This window comes from Bufo gargarizans, chromosome 5 (assembly GCF_014858855.1).
Source record: "Bufo gargarizans isolate SCDJY-AF-19 chromosome 5, ASM1485885v1, whole genome shotgun sequence".
NCBI classification, from domain to species: Eukaryota; Metazoa; Chordata; class Amphibia; order Anura; family Bufonidae; genus Bufo; species Bufo gargarizans.
In genome coordinates, this window is record NC_058084.1 from 421,280,031 (window position 1) to 421,296,517 (window position 16,487).

The following is a 16,487-nucleotide window of genomic DNA, read 5'->3' on the forward strand; positions in this document are numbered from 1 at the left end:
CTATGAAAACACTAAAACATCATTTTTTTTGTTTCAAAAATGAAATCATTGTGTAAAACTTACATAAATTAAAAAAAGTATACATATTAGGTATTGCCGCGTCCGTATGGACCGGCTCTATAAAAATATCACATGACCTAACCCCTGAGGTGACCACCGTAAAAAAATAAAAATAAAAACGGTGTAAAAAAAGCAATTTTTTGTCATCTTACATCACAAAAAGTGCAATAGCAAGCGATCAAAAAATCATATGCACCTCAAAATAGTGCCAATCAAACCGTCATCTCATCCCGCAAAAAATGAGACCCTACTCAAGATAATCGCCCAAAAACTGAAACAACTATGGCTCTTAGACTATGGAGACACTAAAACCTTTTTTGTTTTAAAAATGAAATCATTGTGTAAAACTTACATAAATAAAAAAAATTGTATACATATTATGTATCGCCGCGTCCGTGACAACCTGCTCTATAAAATTACCACATGATCTAACCTGTCAGATGAATGTTGTAAATAACAAAAAAAAACTGTGCCAAAAAGGTATTTCTTGTTACCTTGCCACACAAAAAGGTGGTGCATCAGGGGGGCTTCAATGGGACATGGTGTCAAAAAAAACAGTCCAGCAAAATCCAGCCTTCCAAAAACCGTATGGCATTCCTTTCCTTCTGCGCCCTGCCGTGTGCCCGTACAGCAGTTTACGACCACATATGGGGTGTTTCTGTAAACTACAGAATTAGGGCCATGAATAATGAGTTTTGTTTGGCTGTTAACCCTTTCTTTGTAACTGGAAAAAAAATATTAAAATGGAAAATCTGCCAAAAAAGTGAAATTTGGAAATTATATCTCTATTTTCCATTAAATCTTGTGCAACACCTAAAGGGTTAAAAATGTATGTAAAATCAGTTTTGAATACCTTGAGGGGTGTAGTTTCTTAGATGGGGTCACTTTTATGGAGTTTCTACTCTAGGGGTGCATCAGGGGGCTTCAAATGGGACATGGTGTCAAAAAAACAGTCCAGCCGTATCTGGCTTCCAAAAACCAAACGGCGCACCTTTCACTCTACACCCCGCTGTGTGGCCGTACAGTAGTTTACAGCCACATATGGGGTGTTTCTGTAAACGGCAGAGTCAGGGCAATAAAGATACAGTCTTGTTTGGCTGTTAACCCTTGCTTTGTTAGTGGAAAAAATGGGTTAAAATGGAAAATAAGGCAAAAAAATGAAATTTTCAAATTTCATCCCCATTTGCCAATAACTCTTGTGCAACACCTAAAGGGTTAACGACGTATGTAAAATCAGTTTTGAATACCTTGAGAGGTGTAGTTTCTTAGATGGGGTCACTTTTAGGGAGTTTCTACTCTAGGGGTGCATCAGGGGGCTTCAAATGGGACATGGTGTAAATAAACCAGTCCATAAAAATCAGCCTTCCAAAAACCAAACGGCGCACCTTTCACTCTACGCCCCGCTGTGTGGCCGTACAGTAGTTTACGGCCACATATTGGGTGTTTCTGTAAACGGAAGAGTCAGGGCAATAAAGATACAGTCTTGTTTGGCTGTTAACCCTTGCTTTGTAAGTGGAAAAAATGGGTTAAAATGGAAAATAAGGCAAAAAAATGAAATTTTCAAATTTCATCCCCATTTGCCAATAACTCTTGTGCAACACCTAAAGGGTTAACGACGTATGTAAAATCAGTTTTGAATACCTTGAGGGGTGTAGTTTCTTAGATGGGGTCATTTTTGGGAGGTTTCTATTATCTAAGCCTCACAATATGACTTCAAACCTGAACTGGTCCATAAAAAGTGGGATTTTGAAGATTTCTGAAAATTTTCAAAATTTGCTTCTAAACTTCTAAGCCTTGTAACATCCCAAAAAATAAAATATCATTCCCAAAATGCTACAAACATGAAGTAGACATATGGGGAATGCAAAATCATCACAATTTTTGGGGGTATTACTATGTATTACAAATTTTTGAATTTTTTTGGTAAATTAGGTATTATTTTGTGCAAAAAAAATAATTTTTTTGACTTCATTTTACCAGTGTCATGGAGTACAATATGTGATGAAAAAACAATCTCAGAACGGCCTGGATAAGTCAAAGCGTTTTAAAGTTATCAGCACTTAAAGTGACACTGGTCAGTTTTGCAAAAAATGGCCTGGTCCTAAGGTGTAAAAAGGCTGTGTCCCTAAGGGGTTAAAACTATGAATTGCCCAAACTTCCCCACACTCAGCCAACCTCCTGTTCATTCATAAAATGGCTGAAAATAAAGGGGCATAAGAACAAACATATTATTATGCTGGCTCTATTGAAACCAAGTGCGCCTGTATCAGTGCATGGGCCGACCTGAACTGACCTGAGTCAAGAGCATTGTCCTTCATTGGGAAAGGCATGATTACCATAGGTGTTTGGTCACATCCGACTATGTCTGCCATCAATTTGTGGAAAGGAGTGCAGTTCCAAAAGGGGCAGGATGCCGGCCGAGAACAGGAAGGGGGAGGGAGTGTGTGGCTTCAATAATCCAGAAAACAAACCTGCAAATTATGAAAAGCTATATTAGTAAGTGCCATATAATACACAACAGGATTCAAACGTATACACTTGAAATAAAGCGCCCTTTAAGCGCCAAATGAAAGAAAGACGACTGCATCAATATGCAGACATAAAAGACCAAATTTCATAGAAAACCCCTTTAACTATCACTGTCTGACATCTTCCAGAAACAGTGGAGCTACAGCCCAGTAACAATGGGGGAGATTTATGAAAACTGGTGTAAAGGAAAAGTAGCTTAGTTGCCCATAGCAACTAATCAGATTCCACCTTTCATTTTCCACAGCTCCTTTGGAAAATGAAAGGTGGAATCTGATTGGTTGCTATGGGCAACTAAGCCACTTTTCCTTTACACCAGTTTTCATATATCCCCCACTGTATCTGTCTATCTGTCTGTCCGTCTATCCATCCTTATTGAAAAATATAACACACCAAGAAGGAGTTGCTGGAATCGAATAAAACTTTCTATGTGTGAATGTAATGATGATATCTGTGTGATTACAATATTAGAGAGAAAGGAGAAGTTTCTTGGGGAAAACTGTACAATTGGAAGGAGACTCTAGTCCCCAGTTGTGCCACCTCTAGCCTGGATACAAGATGAGATACAGCTGGGCCTGTAGACCCTGCACAAAGGGTTCTGAAGCAGGTATCCCAGCTGGTCCCACACATACTCAATAGGGATAAATCTGGTGACCGGACAGTTCAAGGAAGCGTTGTAATCGCATTCCTGGGAAACCCTTGTGTGTGGGTGAGCATTATCCTGCAGAAAAACACCAGTAGGAGGGCTGGCCATGAGAGGCAACACGTGTGGCTGCAGGATGTCCTGCACATGTCACTGAGCTGTTAGTGCTCCTCGTATCACTACTAGGGGTTACCGACTGTCATATGTGATGGCTCCCCAGATCATTACACCAGAGTTTGGACATTGTGCCGCTCCACAGCAAAGGCACGATTGAAAAGATCACCATGAGGCCTCCATACTTGAACTGGACCATCGTCAGATCACAAACAGAACCTGGATTGCTAAACTAAATATGATACAGTTCCAGTCTAAAGCAGTGCATATTTCTCTTTCACAAAATCACTGCAAATGAAGGCAACCATGATTGGCTGTCAATGGCAGGATCATAATGGGTGCTGTCAATAGCAGATCATAATAGGCCATCATTATCGCTGGGTAAACATCCGGGGAGGCGGAGTACGAGAGCCTATGGCTCCTGTCCATACACTTCACTTTCATAGGTCACAGGTCAAAAGACTTGAAGCCTATGAGGCCGTAGATCAGCGTAGACGTTCACGATGTGATGACATCAGCAAGGCTGCCTGCACCAGGTCGTGGGCAGTGTGATGATGTCCTCAGATCTGCCTGCATCAGGCTGCAGCCAGAAGAGGCCTGTAAACTGCAGATGGTGGAAGTGAAGTGAGTAAGTAGATTTGTTTTTATTTTTCACTACTACTGGCGGAATACTGGGTCAACAAAAACATGCATATTGGGACAATTAGAATTATTAGGGGCACTACTAGGGCAAAAGTCTCTCCTGGGGCAATAAGAACTTCTGAGGGCATACCGGGGCAATATATACTACTGGGGGCATACTGGGGCAATAAGAACTATTGGGGGCATTATTTCTAATGTGGGTTCTCTTGGAAGATAATTATTACAATTGGTGGGACTTTAAGGGGGCACTATTTCTAGGAGTGAATATCTATATGGCAGTATAACTTTTGCACTATAGAGTTTGGGGCATTTGGGAGCACAGTGGGCACAGTATTGGGGGTAGCAGCAGGATAGCAATGTTGGGGCACCAGAAGGAGGAGGAGGATGAAAAGTGAGGAATCTAAGATGTCTGTGTGGTAAACGCTGCAGAGAAGCTGAAAGATATCATCATGGTGGTCTGCTCCCAATGGAAATGACGTCTACATCAGAGGAGATTTCACCGGATGTAGGCTGTATGTGGTTCTGTATTCTCCTGTATGTGTGATAGTTCTGTATGTAATGTCTATCTAAATATGTTTTTAACACCATGGCTGTGGAGGAGGGGTATATTGTGCAGTATTTTTTATTTTACTTGTGGGGCCCAAGCCTTAAAAACAGTCCAGGGCCTTTGGCCCACTTAATCCACCCCTGGGTGCCGTGACACAGAATTTCCCTCTGCTAAGGGCCTGGAAATGATCTGGGAGAGAGATAGGGGTTGGTAATGAAGGTGCCACCTCTGTCTGGATGCTGGAACACTGTGGGAGCTGCTTGTGAATGTTGGTACATCAGAAAATCCTATCTACTTATGGTGTGTCTAAGCTGTGTGGAGCCTGTTTACTGTGTCTGTGTGCCCTTACGTAACCACTGCCCCCAATACCTTCTAAGAGCTTGATCAGAATGGCCTAGATGACAGGCAGTTGGTCAACATGACCATACTGCTACTCTCAGTCTAATTATGCTCCCCCCCCAAAGACTGTCAGCTGGGCAAAATGTCCTCAAGTGCGTTGTAGAGACCTGTCTAGCAGTCAATGATCCCTTGCCAAGAGGTACACTACCTAAAAATTAGCCCCTAAGAGCCTTTTTTATAGGGCAGCAGGGGGAGCACTGTTATGCCCCCTTTCCAGCAAGACGCGTTGTCTAATCAGACCACATCATTCACATAACAGCCTGAGACATAACTGCATGCCAAGATTTGCAGCAACCTAACATTTCTATTTGGGTATGTTGTTTTTCTTTGTCAATGAGTGTATATCAGCGATGAGAGAACCGGTTTGTAATGCTTTAGACAAACCCAGTTCGTTCATCTATATAACTTATATTTATTCCCGATCCCTAGCTCCATACATGCCTAAAATGTAATGCCTCTGATGAGGCTCTTTCAAGATTGCGGAGGTTAAAGTGAGACTTCAGTAGTCTTGTGCATGCGCTGTTACTGTAAGTAGCGGCGTATGCGTTAACCACTTGCCGCCGCGCTAACGCCGAAAGGCGTCATTGCGGCGGCTCTCCCAGGCTACGCTAACGCCAATAGGCGTCATCTCGCGGGAGCCGAGATTTCCTGTGAACGCGCGCACGCAGGCGGGCGCGCTCACAGGAACGGAAGGTAAGCAAGTGGATCTCCAGCCTGCCAGCGGCGATCGCTCACTGGCAGGCTGGAGATGTGATTTTTTTTACCCCTAACAGGTATATTAGATGCTGTTTTGATAACAGCGTCTAATATACCTGCTACCTGGTCCTCTATTGGTCCCTTTTGTTAGGATCGACCACCAGAGGACACAGGCAGCTCAGTAAAGTAGCACCAAACACCACTACACCACACTACACCCCCCCTTGTCACTTATTAACCCTTTATAAACCACTGATCAGCCCATATAGACTCCCTGATCACCCCCCTGTCATTGATCACCCCCCTGTAAGGCTCCATTCAGAGGTCCATATGATTTTTACGGATCCACGGATACATGGTTCGGATCCGCAAAACGCATACGGACATCTGAATGGAGCCTTACAGGGGGGTGATCAATGACTGGGGGGTGATCACCCATATAGACTTCCTGATCACCCCCTGTCATTGATCACCCCCCTGTCATTGATCACCCCCCTGTAAGGCTCCATTCAGACGTCTGTATGATTTTTACGGATCCACGGATACATGGATCGGATCCGCAAAACACATACGGATGTCTGAATGGAGCCTTACAGGGGAGTGATCAGTGACAGAGGGGTGATCACCCCATATACACTCCCTGATCACCCCCTGTCATTGATCACCCCCCTGTAAGGCTCCATTCAGATGTCCGTATGTGTTTTACAGATCCACGCATCTATGGATCGGATCCGCAAAACACATACGGACGTCTGAATGGAGCCTTACAGGGGGGTGATCAGTGACAGGGGGGTGATCACCCCATATAGACTTCCTGATCACCCCCCTGTCATTGATCACCCCCCTGTCATTGATCACCCCCCTGTAAGGCTCCATTCAGACGCCCGTATGTGTTTTACGGATCCACGCATCCATGGATCGGATCCGTAAAACGCATACGGACGTCTGAATGGAGCCTTACAGGGGGGTGATCAGGGAGTCTATATGGGATGATCACCCCCCTGTAAGGCTCCATTCAGACGTCTGCATGTGTTTTACGGATCCACGCATCCATGGATCGGATCCGCAAAACGCATACGGACGTCTGAATGGAGCCTTACAGGGGGGTGATCAGGGAGTCTATATGGGATGATCACCCCCCTGTAAGGCTCCATTCAGACGTCTGCATGTGTTTTACGGATTCACGCATCCATGGATCGGATCCGCAAAACGCATACGGACGTCTGAATGGAGCCTTACAGGGGGGTGATCAGTGACAGGGGGGTGATCACCTCATATACACTCCCTGATCACCCCCTGTCATTGATCACCCCCTGTCATTGATCACCCCCCTGTAAGGCTCCATTCAGACGTCTGCATGTGTTTTACGGATCCACGCATCCATGGATCGGATCCGCAAAACGCATACGGACGTCTGAGTGGAGCCTTACAGGGGGGTGATCAGGGAGTCTATATGGGATGATCACCCCCCTGTAAGGCTCCATTCAGACGTCTGCATGTGTTTTACGGATTCACGCATCCATGGATCGGATCCGCAAAACGCATACGGACGTCTGAATGGAGCCTTACAGGGGGGTGATCAGTGACAGGGGGGTGATCACCTCATATACACTCCCTGATCACCCCCTGTCATTGATCACCCCCCTGTCATTGATCACCCCCCTGTCATTGATCACCCCCCTGTAAGGCTCCATTCAGACGTCTGCATGTGTTTTACGGATCCACGCATCCATGGATCGGATCCGCAAAACGCATACGGACGTCTGAATGGAGCCTTACAGGGGGGTGATCAATGACAGGGGGGTGATCACCCCATATACACTCCCTGATCACCCCCCTGTCATTGATTACCCCCATGTAAGGCTCCATTCAGACGTCCGTATGTGTTTTGCGGTTCCGATCTATGTATCCGTGGATCCATAAAAAACATATGGACGTCTGAATGGAGCCTTTCAGAGGGGTGATCAATGACAGAGGGGTGATCAGTGACAGGGGGGTGATCACCCCATATACACTCCCTGATCACCCCCTTGTCATTGATCGCCCCCCTGTAAGGCTCCATTCAGAATTTTTTTGGGCCCAAGTTAGCGGAAATATTTTATTTTATTTTTTTCTTACAAAGTCTCATATTCCACTAACTTGTGTCAAAAAATAAAATCTCACATCAACTCACCATACCCCTCACGGAATCCAAATGCGTACCATTTTTTAGACATTTATATTCCAGACTTCTTCTCACTCTTTAGGGACCCTAAAATGCCAGGCCAGTATAAATACCCCACATGTGACCCCATTTCGGAAAGAAGACACCCCAAGGTATTCCGTGAGGGGCATATTGAGTCCATGAAAGATTGACATTTTTGTCCCAAGGCATTTTAGGGGCCTGAAACCGTGAGAAGAAGTCTGGGATCCAAATGTCTAAAAATGCCCCCCTAAAAGGAATTTGGGCCCCTTTGCCCACCTAGGCTGCAAAAAAGTGTCACACATCTGGTATCGCCGTACTCAGGAGAAGTTGGGCAATGTGTTTTGGGGTGTCATTTTACATATACCCATGCTGGGTGAGATAAATATCTTGGTCAAATGCCAACTTTGTATAAAAAAATGGGAAAAGTTGTCTTTTGCCAAGATATTTCTCTCACCCAGCATGGGTATATGTAAAATGACACCCCAAAACACATTCCCCAACTTCTCCTGAGTACGGCGATACCAGATGTGTGTCACTTTTTTGCCGCCTAGGTGGGCAAAGGGGCACACATTCCAAAGAGCACCTTTTGGATTTCACAGGCCATTTTTTACACATTTTGATTTCAAACTACTAACCACACATTAGGGGCCCTAGAATGCCAGGGCAGTATAACTTCCCCACAAGTGACCCCATTTTGGAAGTTCATGGAAGTTTTTATTTTTTGTCACAAGTTAGTGGAATATGAGACTTTGTAAGAAAAAAATAAATAAATAAATAAATCATCATTTTCCGCTAACTTGTGACAAAAAATAAAAAGTTCTATGAACTCACTATGCCCATCAGCGAATACCTTAGGGTGTCTACTTTCCGAAATGGGGTCATTTGTGGGGGGTTTCTACTGTCTGGGCATTGTAGAACCTCAGGAAACATGACAGGTGCTCAGAAAGTCAGAGCTGCTTCAAAAAGCGGAAATTCACATTTTTGTACCATAGTTTGTAAACGCTATAACTTTTACCCAAACCATTTTTTTTTTTACCCAAACATTTTTTTTTTCATCAAAGACATGTAGAACAATAAATTTAGCAAAAAATTTATATATGGATGTCGTTTTTTTTGCAAAATTTTACAACTGAAAGTGAAAAATGTCATTTTTTTGCAAAAAAATCGTTAAATTTCGATTAATAACAAAAAAAGTAAAAATGTCACCAGCAATGAAATACCACCAAATGAAAGCTCTATTAGTGAGAAGAAAAGGAGGTAAAATTAATTTGGGTGGTAAGTTGCATGACCGAGCAATAAACCACTAAAGTTGTGGAGTGCCGATTTGTAAAAAAGGGCCTGGTCACTAGGGGGGTATAAATCTGTGGTCCTTAAGTGGTTAATGTATTAAATTACAAATCGGAGCCCAGATTCGTTAATGATTGCAGCATGTGCCATGAATCATGCTGCAATGACGTCACATGCACAAGACTACTGAAGTCTTGCATTAACCGCCGCCATCTTGAAACAGCCTCATCGGAAGCAATATATTTTAGGCATATACGGAGCTAGGAATCGAGAATGAATATGAGTTCGCTCAAAGCGCAGTATGAATCAGTTCACTCATCACTAGTATATACAGTATATCCTCTGGTACTCTGATGGGCCAGATAAACTCTGTATAAATATATATTATATACAATATATATAATTGTATCTTCAATATTACTATTTTGCTTGCATCTCTTCAAAAGTCTCTGAAAGAAAAAAAAAACTACTCAGACTATCCTTGACTAAAAGCCTTATAAAAGCTTTTCTGTTTTTTTTTTGTAACTAATACCTCCATGCTAAGTATAGAAAAATTGACTGACCTCTTGGGAAATACAACTATAATTTAGCCCCATGGTGTTGGAGAGGGACAATGACAACGAAAATTACTCTTTTATTTTCTTTTAGTATTATCTGGGCTTAGTGATAACTGTTAGCAATATTTTTATACCCTGAAATATATAGTCATTGATTTATTTTGAAGTATGAAAAGTGAGCGCTGCCGTTATTTCTAAAATATAGTAGGGTGTCTCTTACAGTAATGAGTTTTATACTGTCAAAGAAGAATAATTGCACTTTTCTTAAAACCTTATGTTCTCCCTGTTATCAAGAGCTGTTCAGTCCTTTAGAAACCGCTGAAATCTCTGCCATACAAATCATGTCACATAAATTAACACTAATCCGAAAGATGAAACATTTCGAAGGTTAAGAAAATAGACAGTGTAAGTGCCACTGAATGCCAACTGTTCTAGTTACTCGGAAGTGCTTTGGCCTCTCCGTCTGCAGAAATAGTAAAATTGCCTATGACATATAGAGCTATAAACAGCAAATACAAAGTACCAAAAAATACAGAAGACAGGACAAGCTATTTATGTTTCATACGAGGATTTCTAAGATTTTAAAAGATTCTGGGCACAGCCATGCAACAATCAAGTTATGGTCATAAATTAAAGAAGCACTCCCACCATTTTCTTTTCTCAAAACTTTAAGAAATGTCTATAAGTATGTCAAAACAGTTCTAACTGTTGCTTCATCCCTGCTACAAGTCTCCTTTCTGCCTTCTGGTTTTCTTGTGCTGGTCTGCCATCTTTATCTGCCTTTCCTCTCTACTGTATTCATAAAAAATGGCTGCTGCTGCTGCTAATTTAAAATTCCTTCCCATGTTGCTGCGGTCTTGCCTACAAGTCCCATAATGCTGCAGTCCTAAGGGGGAGAGTGCAAATGAGGATGGGCATTTCCTCCATAATGTTGTTAGCATCCTCAGATCCTCCTCCTGGCAGTCTGTAGTCTCATCAAAACACTTATTTGATGAAATTGTGTTTAAAGTTACATTTGAAGGCACAGTATGGTATCCATACAGTAGAATCCCCAAAAAGTGACCCTATTTTGGAAACTACGCCCTTCAAGGAATTTATTGAGGGGTGTACTGACCACTTTGACCCCACAGGCTTTTAATAGAATTTAGAAACACTTGGCTGGAAAAATGAATATTTTCATTTCTTCCAATAAAATGTTGCATAAGCGCTACAAATGTTGTTAAGCATTTTTTTCCTGAACACGGCAACACCCCCTATGTAATTGTAACTTGCTGTTTTGCAATCGCAAGGGCTTAGAAGAGAAGGAGCGCCATATGGTTTTTGGAGGGCAGGTTTTTGTGAAATGGTTTACAGGTGCCATGCTATTAATAAGCTTCTGGACACCAGTACAGCCTTTTTTTGAAAACCATACATTTTATTTATTACATAGGACTTTTTGATTGCTTTTTATTTAGCTTTTTGGGAAGTAAGATAAAGAAAAGGCTCTATTATTGCTTTTTTTTTATTGCAGCGAACGCACATTATCTTTATTCTGCTAATCAGTACGATTACAGAGATATCAATTTTATATAGTTTTTTTAATGTTTTATCATTTTTACACAAAGCATTTAAAAACTAAATGCCATTTTTGTGGCGCCTCTTCCTAACTTTAGGGCTTTATTAAGACCGGAGTTTAAAACGCCGGTCTTAATAAATGTGCCCATAAGTCTATTTTTGCCTTAATGCGCAGCCCCATGTTTCAAATCTGACTTCTGTCACTTTATGTAGTAATAGCTTTTAAATGTTTTTACTTATCCAAGTGATTCTGAGACTGTTTTCTTGTGACACACTGTACAGATGTTTCATAGACTTTATTACCATTGGACCGTGAAAATGAAAAATTAAATTATTCCTAATATTATGTTGTTTGACCCTGAATTTTAAATTTTGTCAAGGGTTAACAAGAGAAAAAGCACAAAATAATCTGTTGTGCAATTTCTCCAGAGTACAAAAATAACCCATGTGTGCTGATAAACAGCTGTTTGGGGACACGGCGGCACTTAGAACGAAGTGGATTTTGTAACATGGAATTTCAAATGGTTTTTAAGAGCCATAAGTTTTTTGTTTTTCAATGAGCTGTGTGAGGGCTTGTTTTTTGGGTACAAGCTGCAGTCTTTACTTCTTTTCATCTCACGTTTTGCAAGGGGAAATGGGAAAAGTTACAATTCTGTGAAATAGTTTTTTACTTTTTATGGGGTTCATCATGTGGCATATATGATATATGATAGTCTAGGGCAGGGGTACTCAAGTACTTTTTGTAAAGGTCCACATACCTAAGTCTGCTTTATGATGAAGGTTCCGAGCTGCAAAACAAAAAAATAGATAAGGAGTAGTGATGAGCGGCAGGGGCAGTATTAGAATTCGCTATATTTCGCAAATATTTTGTAGAATATTCATAATATATTTGCAAATTCGAGAATTCTCAATTATTTTCTTGATTGCGAAGATCAGAGCACGCAATACAGGCATGGGTCACTTTTGCTACATTTTCAAGGTTGCTAGAAGTTTCCTGAGACCTGAGAAAATGGTTGGCACGGCAGAACATTAAAAATGGCTTTATATGCAGATAGAGTGCTCCAATATATTCGCAATTGCGCTAATCGGCACTAATGAGCAATGTCCATTGTGCCCCCTCCTTAGTAAAAATGCCCATTGTGCCCCTATCCCATTAGCAATGACCTATGTGCCCCCTCTATAGTAAAAATGCCCATTGTGCCCCCTTCACATTAGCAATGCCCATTGTGCCCCCTCCAGAGTAGAAATGCCCATTGTGCCCCTCCACATTAGCAATGCCCATTGTGCCCCCTCCATATTAGAATTGCCCATTGTGCCCCCTTCACATTAGCAATGCCCATTGTGCCCCCTTCACATTAGCAATGCCCATTGTGCCCCCTCCAGAGTAGAAATGCCCATTGTGCATCCTCCAGAGTAGAAATGCCCATTGGGCCCCTCCACATTAGCAATGCCCATTGTGCCCCCTCCATATTAGAAATGCCCCTTGTGCCCCCTTCACATTAGCAATGCCCATTGTGCCACCTTCACATTAGCAATGCCCATTGTGCCCCCTTCACATTAGCAATGCCATTGTGCCCCCCTCCAGAGTAGCAATGTCCATAGTGCCCCCTCTGTGTTAAAAAAACAACAACACAATAACTACTCACCTTGTCCCGTTCCTGAAGCTCACATACCTCTCTTCCCTGCAGACACAGATTGTGCTGCAGCACAGTGTGGGTGGAGCTTATGCAAATTTCTGGTCTACAGGCTGCTTCCACACAGGCCAGCAGCGCGATCTGTGCCTGCAGTCTAAATGGAGGAGCAGGGAGAAGTCTTCCTGCTTCACCATTCTGTCACGGCTGAGGATGGGGAAAACCCTCAGCCGTGCGATGCCGGCTGATGGTGGTCGCTGCTCGACCAGGACGACAGAATTAGGGAGCAGGTCACCTCCTAATCGCATCCCTAATCTGACCCTGACTCCTAGCTGTATGAGCCGACCCTGATGGTAGGAGGGCTCATACTCCGGAACCTTGAAGTCCCTGCTAGCCCTCAGGGTGGCCCTAAACTAGGGGCAGGGTAAGACGACCTGTTCCTCCTGGACACGGAGGAAAAAGAGTCTCACTGGCCAAGCTGCAAGGAAAAGGGGAACACAAATACAACATATAGATATGGCAGGAGAACTAAAGCAGTTCCAACCCGTGCATGACAACTGATGTCCACAAAACACTAAGGGACACAGCACACAACACATATCACACAGGTAACCAGGACATCCATAGTTGTAATAAACAGATAGACCATAAAGACATCATCTAACACCAGACATAGTTTTATGACCACAAGGGTGGCCCCCACTGGCAGTAGATAAATAGCAGGAGGATGTCTCCAGCAACCATGGCTGAAGAACCCCTCAGCTAACTGAAACCAGCAGAGGCTTTACAGCCCAAAGTAGCCACACCCACACTCAGACACACCCAGTGCACACACACTGAGGGAGTTAACCCTTCCTTAACCAGGGAGAGTAGTGAAACCACATAAAGGGGAATACACAAACAAACTCTCACTGCAGCTGTTGCAGTCGACAACAACATGCGTAGCAAACGTGTCCTGGGAGCCGGCCAAAAGGCCGAGACACTGCCACCACATGTACACAACACCACACGTTGCCACAGGCAGCCACAGGCGAAGGAAAAATGTCAGAGTGCACACATAACATAAAACACAGTGCACACCAGACATTCAAAGTGCATACAAACACCCACACATAACCAAAGGCAACCGCACGCAGACCTGTTGTCCGCGGCAACCGCACTTGAGGCAAACAACAAAGTGCCCCCAGCTGCGGTTGACACAACCCCCGACCGCGGGCAACTGCATGCGGCTCCCAAGGAGTCATGGCCATGAACATGGTCGTGACACATTCTGTGCACCACCGGCCTAAAGGAGGGGAGGAGTGTGGGGAGCTGAGCGGTGAGGGACAGGACCCAGCTCCCTGCACTCCAGCAATGAGCGCTTCCATATGTATTGATGGAAGCGCTCATTGCTTCTAGGCTCTGGCCCCCTGTGAGAGCTGGCACCCGGGGTGGACCCCCCCTTAGCACGCCACTGCAGGGGTCCAGACAGCTGGCAACCTTGGTCCGGATTTGGACCGCGGTCCGCCAGTTAAGTACCCCTAGGGGTTGATATGAGTATGTCAATACCAAATGTATATACTTTTTATATATTCTATAACCTCTATAATATTAACATTTTTATTTTTTGCCAATGTAGCTGTGTGAGAGCTTGTTTTGTGAAGGACAGGCATTTTTATTGGTACTATTTTGGGGTACGTACAATTTTTTTCGTATTTATTTCATTTTTTTGAGAGGTAAGGTGATTAAAAATTGCAATTATCTCTGTGTATTTTTTTTATGGGGTTCACCAGGTTGAGACAATTATGGTGATGCTAGATTTATATCGTTTTTTTTTCATGTTTTACTACTTTTGCATCACAAAGTAATTTCGGTTGCTGCAGGGTGTCAGCTATATGTTAATGCTGCCAGTTCCTGAGCCACTGCCATCTCCATGCCATAAATATGCGGCATAGTATGTGAACGTTCAGCTTGTCATGCCATATATTTATGCCATAGTTCAGGAACAGGTTAAAGGGGTTATCCCATGAAAAATATTAACGGTACTATCATACTATGCAATGAACAGGGCATTCCAAATAAAGTATTATTGCAATATGCATGCAATAAAAATATCGTTAGGTTTTTTATATACATTACATTTTCCTATTTCCTGTTTATCCTGTTCTGCCTTATCCTGCGTTGAGAGGTGGACGTCCCCTTAGTGCTGATGCAGTGATCTCATAGCAAAGCAGGTGACATGGATCAGACACTTTTCATTAATTCATTCCTCCTTCTAAATTCATAGAAGTATTTAGCTATCTTTCTTTCTCTCTCTCTCTCGACAGTGGAGAAGGAAATTGGAGGATGCATTACACACTATAGTGCAATAAAGCTGACTGTAATGCACTACGGTGAGATGCAGCTGCTTGATGGTCACATGGGATGAGCTGCTGTCCAGCCACAGAACATGAAGAGACCAGAACTGCACAGAGGTGAGTAAAGAAGCTAAAAAGGCAAAAATTACACTAATCAACAGCATTTTTTGCATTACATAGTTAATACGATTGATAAAAGACACAAGTCCACCAAGTTCAACCAAGGGATAGGTGGGGACGTGAATCCCAGAAGGAGATGAGACTCAGATTTCTATACATTTTCATAAGCATTAATGTCATTTACTTTTAAGAATTCATCTAAACCCTTTTTAAAACTGTCAACTGTTCCTTCTGTGACCATGTCCTGATGAAGTCTATTCCACAGGTTCTTACAGTAAAGAAGCTTTGACACTTCTGGAGACTGAACATTTTCTTCTCCAGTTGGAGGCAGTGCCCCCTTGTCTTTTGAGGGCATTTTTTGTATGGCCCATTTATATATTTGTATAGGGTAATCATGTCCCCCTTAGATGTCTCTTCTCAAGACTAAATAAATTTAAGGGGCGTAGCTAAAGGCTCATGGGCCCTGGTGCAAGAGTTCAGCTTGGGCCCCCCTTCCCTCAGTGCCTTGTGGGCAGGGAAACACATAACCTTCAAGCTGCCTGAGGCAAAAATTAAAATGGCACCCCCATGGCAAATTCTTGACCTAACCCCTTCTCTTCAGCCAGAGGTGTAAGTTGATCAGCATGCACTTTCTATAATACCGGGGTCTTTGGGGCCCCCTTAGGCTCCTGGGCCCGGGAGTGACTGTTACCTCTGCACCTCCTATAGCTACGCCCCTGCTGCTGGCCCCTTGTCAGTTTAGTGGCTCTCCTCTGTACTTTTTCCAGTTCCAACGCATCATTTCTATGGACTGGTGCCCATAGATTTTTCCTGCTATTCATCAGTGCAGGGCGCACTATTGTTGTGGAATCATATATCTAGTATCAAATGTATACTTGCTTGTATTATATCTAACAGTTTGCTTAACAAAATGGCCCCTGAAGTAGCAGCCAGCTCCCTTAATAATCCCTTACTAATCACTTTATGATATTGAAATTGCTGACATATTGCTGACATAGTGCTGACATTTGCTAAAATATGGAGTGATAATGTGATACGTTGTCATGGGACTTAGTAATGTGACAATTAGATCATCAAATTAGCCGAGTCATAAAGTTCCTCTTTTTCTGCTATAAGAAATCATGTAATCTGATTAATAAACAGGACATCTAGCATTGACTGACTTCTCTGTGACAGTCTGTGTGTGATCT